The sequence below is a fragment of the Benincasa hispida genome, chromosome 1 (assembly GCF_027475165.1).
Source record: "Benincasa hispida cultivar pf3 chromosome 1, pf3_genome.v1.1, whole genome shotgun sequence".
Taxonomy (NCBI): Eukaryota; Viridiplantae; Streptophyta; class Magnoliopsida; order Cucurbitales; family Cucurbitaceae; genus Benincasa; species Benincasa hispida.
The window spans coordinates 95,671,644-95,678,266 of NC_143478.1; the positions used below are offsets into that span (position 1 = coordinate 95,671,644).

Genomic DNA, 6,623 nt, shown 5'->3' on the forward strand with positions numbered 1-6,623 from the left:
GACGGCTTTATTTGGAACGTTGGAGGTGGCATTTGTTATAATTATATAAACAATCGTGGCATATTTTTAAAGGAAAACAGAGTTAGAGTTGATAGTAAAATTCAGAAATTGAACTCTAATTTAAATAATTGTTAATTATTTGTAGTTATTAAATATTAGTTGGAAATAAATTATTATTAATTTATTTATAAAGAACATGTTTTATATTAAAAAAAAGTATAATTATTGTTTTGTAATATTTTGTAATATATAGGAAAGATTGAAATTTTAGTCTCAATGGTTTGGAGTAAGTTAAAATTTAGGTCTTATGGTTTATGATTAGAATTTATCCTTATGGTTTAATAAAAGGTTCATAATAGACAATTTCTGTGGTAGGGATATTTAAGAGGATAATGTTATATCAAACAATAGGAACTAAATTCTAAATTTTAAAATGACTAATTTTATCCAAATCATAAGGATCAAATTTGGAATTTAACCTAATTTAATTTATAATATATTACATGATACATATTTTAATTAAAAAATGTAATTAGGTTTGTAACATGATATACTATTTTTCTAAATGTTTTTATCTTTATTTAATATAATTTTGTATTTTAAATTTTAAAATTCAAATTTGGATTAAAAAAAATATAAAAATGTTGTTTTTAGATTTTGATTATTTGGATCATAGAATCCTAAAACAGTTTTTAGAAACAGTATCGGGTTGTTGTCAAACATATATTTTTGAAAACATAAAATAGAATCCAAATTGTGTACCAACCAGACACTTACCTATTTGTTATGATTTCTGTATAGGTTGGCCAGTGAAACAGAAGTGTTTTAAATTTCATTTCAAGACTCAAAAGAGGGAAACCTTGATTCAGAAATAACTAGAAACATTGCTTCTATTATTCTTTTCATAAATTCTCCAAGAGTTGTTCCCAGATACTTCACATAAATTGTTGACTGTAGTAAGCTTTTAAAGTAATCATGTTCTAGATTTCGAGTTTAAAGACTACGGGAACATCGTTAATATTTTTCAATCTTGCTTCTAGATCTTTGATCGAGAGGTAATCTAATTCTAACATTTTTTCGAAGTTGAACTGAATGGTATAAGGGGGAGGGGTTATTAATTTCTTAGATTCAAAGGTTCTTGCTACATAATAGCTTGAGTGTTTGGACTGAGGGTTAGGGTTGCCTTATCATTTGGTATCATAGGTTGCATCTTTGTGGCCTACTTTAGAATATATTCTATCTTTCTGTGTTGTTTTTGCATTTTCATTCAAATTTCCAATTCTATCCATTTAGTTCTTTGTTGATTGTCCTTTCATCAATTGTTCTTCATCTTTTTATCTTATTTCAATCTTATTGATCAAATTTAAATCTTCGAAAGAAAAAATAGCAAAAAATGAAAATAAAAATAAAAATAAAAAGCAAAAAATGAAAAAAAAAATAAGAATTTGTTCATGCAATTATTTATGCAAATTGTGTGTTTAATTTTGGATATTTGAACCAATTTGGCATAATTAAGTTATTACATTAACTCTTTCTGTTTTCTGTCATTTCCCAGATCAATTGCATGTTCATTTGAGTGTCTTTACTGCTTTCTTAACTAAAACTTTTAAACTTCCTTTTTATCTCTCATTTTCTTTCTTAATGCAAACAGTCGAATTTGACTATGTGTCCATCAACAAAGTTTTAGATCGGTCTTGTATCTTGAATTGTTAAGAAGAGCATTTTGTCAAATTCATTGCTTAAGACCTTTTTATTTTGCAATTCCATTTCTGTATTCAATTTTATCCGAAAACTGTATTGTGCTTTCCTTTATTTGTTTCTCTTTTCATTGTCTTTCTTATTCTATTTTGTTGATATTTCTATAATTATCTTGTCTTGCTTATATTGAATAGCTTTCTATTTTAAGAATTGCTTGCATAAGCCTACCCAATATCATAATTTAGCTACTTTTCCAAATAGCCTATCTTTTATGTGCGTGAGTGTTCTTGAGTAAAAAATCTATGAGTTAAGTGTTTTGAGATCTTCCTTTTCATTTAACAGCATGTTTCATTAAGGAAGAAATCCCATAAGAGGCACAATAGCAATGAAATTTTTCGGAAGACTTTTCGTAATAGTTTGGCTAAGTTACATCAAGCGGTTGATTACCTATCTAAATTGACTCAAGAGTTGAACCTGCGAAACCAAATTTGAAAAAGGTTAGTCCATCTACTAAAAGTATGCCCATTGTTGTGGTAGAGAGTGATAAAGTTCAAGATGAATACCTTGTCAAAAATTAGTTGATTGTATTATAACATCTAATATTGAAGTTCATGTTGATGTATTTGAGTTAGAGGAAAAGATAGACAAGGTCAAAACAAAAGCATGTATATTGATTAAAAAAGAATCTTGTGACAAAAAGAGTGAGAAAGAAAAGCATGGGGTTAGTTTATGGTCTAGAGAGGAAAATGAGAGAAAAGTAAAAAAAGAGGAGCTCATGTGAGATCAAATATATTTTGTTCTCAAAACAAAATATTTTTGATCTTCTATACAAAAAAACTTGTTTTCTAACGAGTGAGCTCAAACCATGTTTTTCTAGTGTTTCTTCTGAGTTTTTATCGGAGGCCAACACACTTATAAAGATGCTTGATTTGAAGATTGCTTCAAATGTCAACAAAGAAGTATTGATATAGACTTCAAGTCCAAATAATTTATTGAGAGACACACCTCCAAATTTGCTTCAAAATTCAATCATGACAGCAAGCGTAAGGTGTTCAAAATGAGGAATTGGGCGTGAATACACTTTTGGAAGGATCGTTGTTTCCCGAAAAAACCCAAGTGGAGTTCCATCCATGACTTGCATATGAAATCCCAAGACTACAAGATTACTCTACAAGGTGAGGGATATGTGAATTTCTTTTTCAATGCCGCTGAATTTTGCTCATTTGATGTAGGAGATACTTTCATATTCGAGGACGAATCATTTTGAGAAGGGAGAAGATGATATGGATCGGGACCTATGAAAAACATTAATAAACTTTAGTTGATTTTAATTAATTTCCACCATTTTAATTTTAGAGGTATTTGTTGTCTTTAATTAATTTCTAGCTTTTAAGTGTTAAATTTTATGTCTAGTCAATGTTTCTAAAATAAATGCATTAAATATGGTGGATGGAAGATGGTGGTTGGAAGATGGTGGTTGGAAGATGGAGAGCTCTTTTAATGTTTTATTTTAACTTTTTCTACTTTACATTAAGTAGGTTTAGAATCTCTATAAGGGTATATAGAATGCATGTGAGCCATTCAATCTAACCTTGATCAAGTTGATTGTGGAGTGACTCAGTCTAAAACAAGATATTCCAATATTGTTTCTAGATCTTCGATCAAGAGGTAATCTAATTCTAGCATTTTCTCGGGGTTGAGCTAAATTGTATAAGGAGGTATTAATTTCTTAGATTCAAAGGTTCTTGCTACATAATAGCTTGGGTCTTTGGGCTGAAGGTTAGGGTTGCCTTATTAGAGAGTGGGAGAGATGACATACGACTTACCCACATGGTCAGTGGTCACCTGCGTGTAGTGGTTGATGGCAAGCGATAGTCGTTGGCGCATAGTAGCTAAAAAATGTTGGTTGTAGGTTGGAGTTGATGAGTCTTAAACGAAAAAGAAAAAGATGGGACTTGCATTTTAGGCAGTGGTTTTTGTGAAGGAGAAAATGTGTGCGGTGCTTTTAGGCTTAAAAAATGTCGAAAATAACTCCTAATTTTAGGATTTTGATATGGTGATGTACTATAGTCATTTAATAAATTTGATGTTATAGGAAAACATTATAATGTTTTGCTTTTTTTTTTTTTTTTTTTTTTTTTTTTTTTTGAGGGGGAGTGGGAGTGGGAGGTTTCGACATAAAAGACCTTAAAATAGGGGCTATATTAAATTAATATATTGAACATTTCATTTTTACCAAAAAAAAGCCTATTGGATTTTGTTTTTCCACTAATGTCAGTGACTATTTACAATTTAGCCCCTAGTCCCACACACAGATATATATATTGTTGGGTTTTATGTCCTAAAACTCGTGGTTTGTAAATATTAGAACTTATTATGAGAATTCGATAAAGTTGTTGAATATATTGTTTTTTAGAAATCCAATAGACCTAAGTCCCTTAACTATTATATGAGTACTTGAACTTTATGTGGAGACATACAAGTGGATCAAGTTCGAGTAAATAGTCAAAATGATCTATAGTATATGAATAAGGTTAGGTACCTTTGGTAATACTATTGGATGCGACCTACTCTGTAGTTGTTACAAAATGTTGTAAAGTGCTACATACAAAGTGATCCTAATTCGTGCATGTTGAGACATGAGGAGTGGGGGTGTCCTGTGCAAATGAGTTTTGTGCAAGATCGGACCACAAAACCTATCACTCTTACTTTATAATGTTGTTTACTGTTTAAGACTGAATATTTCAAAGCAATGACCTAGGTAACTTAACCTTAATCCTGGGTTAACTATGAACTCTTGTTTGTTCGAGATTATCCTTTGATTTGCAAATGATGAGAGTAGATCAATTGCCTCTGTTCATTAAGCTTACCATTTTGGGGATAAGACCGGATGAATAGCTGTTCATTAAGCTTACCATTTCAAGTGTTAATTCTGGGTCTTGAACAAGAGGCCTCATTCTCTCATTGGCTTGAGAGGGATTCGATTTGTTGATTGGATCACAAATCAATTGTTCATTAGGAGATCAGCGAAACTTAAGGAACAAGAGATAATTTCGGGGGTAAAACAGAGATTTGACCCAGCCGTTATTATGAACAACCTAGTTAACTTACTAATCATGGTTATATCGAGTGGATATAATACATCTACAGTGAGGGGAGTTCAACTATGGGCTTTAGTGGAATCACCCATTAGTTAACAAATGGGGATTAGATCGGTCTAATGAGTTTAGCTGATAAATCTCGGATCGTTGGAGCCTATGATCTGTAGGTCTGCAAGGTCCCCCTACTAGCTCGTAAATGGATAAGCTATAGAATAGCGTGATAAGTTAATTTGAAGTGTTCAAATTAGAATTAAATGAATTTGGAGAAATAATATTTAAATATGATTTAAATATTTGAAGATGGAATTATGTTAAAAAAATAATTTATTATTTGATATTAAATTAATTAGAATTATTTAAATTGTTTAAATAATTATTTATTAATTTTATTAAAAAAAATTAATTTTGTAAAATTAATAGTATTTTTAGTTTTATTAAATAAAATTGATTTTTGAAATCAATTTTGATAAAATAGAAACAGAAAAGAAAAACATAAAGTTGGAAAAATTGATTTTCCATTTACTTTATGAACTAGCTCACCAACAACCTACTTTAACTCTTCATTAACTCCAAGCATGAGGTGTCATGTAGCAAACTTCTTTGCATGAATGTCTGCAATATATAAAAGATTTTGGAGTGTTTTGAAGGGAGAGCAACTGAACAAAATTCTGAGAAAAAGTTGAGAGGAGAAGGATGGTCTTCTACATAGTTGCTGCTGTGAGCTTCTCCAAATTCCCTTAATTCCAGCTTATTTTGAGTCCCACTACTCAATTTTAAGCTCTAAGAGTATAGTAGAGAAGATCTTGGGGTGGTTTACAACAAGATCCTGTGGAGATTTGCAGCTGAATCGAAGCTTAGAGGAAGTTCTTCAAAGGTATGTCATGCAACCCATTTTTTCTGTTGAAGCATGTTTTCTGCCAAATTAATGAATTAGAATTCTTATGGATCCTTGATACTTCCATTGCATGTTGTTTAACTCTTGCATATATATATATATATATATAAAATTGTGATTCTCTCTCCTCCATGCACAGGCTTAAGGCTTCACACCTATTAATATTTCTTTTTAAAGAAGAAAAATCATCGACTCCTCCACTTCCCCTTTCTTCCTCCTCCATCTCTTTTCTCCATCCAGCAATTTCACACCCTTCGCTGTTGCCATTCGCCCGTCGGATTCGACTGACCCATGCCGTCGTTGTTCACCAGTCCGTTGTTTTTCAGTCGGATTCGACCGCCATTCGCCAATCCTTCGTGCGCTATTCATTCTTATTCATCAGTCATTCACCACTACAAGAAATAATGGATACAACAGCTAACGAAAAAGGCTATAAAAGACCTTGTATAGCCTTTTTCGAAGGTCCTGACAGCCCATGTTATTAAAAGTCTAGGACTTTTTATAGCTTTTTTGTAGAGCTATAATAGATGTATAATAGAGTATGGAGATATAGCATGTATACATGGCTATGAAACATTCAATAGCATTAGTCATTAAAGCTATCTTTAATATATAATAGCTTGCTCTTAATGCTATCTTTATTATATAATAGCTTTTTCTGAATGCTCTATTTGACACATAATAATCTTTTTTTAAGGCTACTATATCATCTATATAGCTTTAATCTTATGTTATGACAAACAACATTGAAATTATGTCCATTTACATTTCAAACACTTGTTTTAAGTTAAATAGACATATGAAATAATTCATAATGTATGCATTAAATACAATGACTTCCTTTCATTATTGAAATTTAGTAATCAATTTACGTTAGAAACTAAAAAAATTATCCAATAATACAAAAAATACATCAAATGTAATTTTTA

The 6,623-nt window shown here is 30.7% G+C and overlaps 1 long non-coding RNA gene across 2 annotated transcripts; it reads left to right on the forward strand.

The window, feature by feature from the left end:
• Positions 1 to 3,272: 3,272 nt before the first annotated feature.
• On the forward strand, positions 3,273 to 6,324 carry LOC120069971 (uncharacterized). Of its 2 annotated transcripts, XR_005479733.2 has the most exons (3): positions 3,273 to 3,366; positions 5,447 to 5,673; positions 5,834 to 6,324. It is a non-coding gene; the product is annotated as an uncharacterized LOC120069971 (long non-coding RNA). The 2 variants fall into 2 exon arrangements; XR_005479732.2 differs by lacking the exon at positions 3,273 to 3,366 and having other exon boundaries at positions 3,820 to 5,673.
• The last annotated feature ends 299 nt before the right edge of the window (positions 6,325 to 6,623 follow it).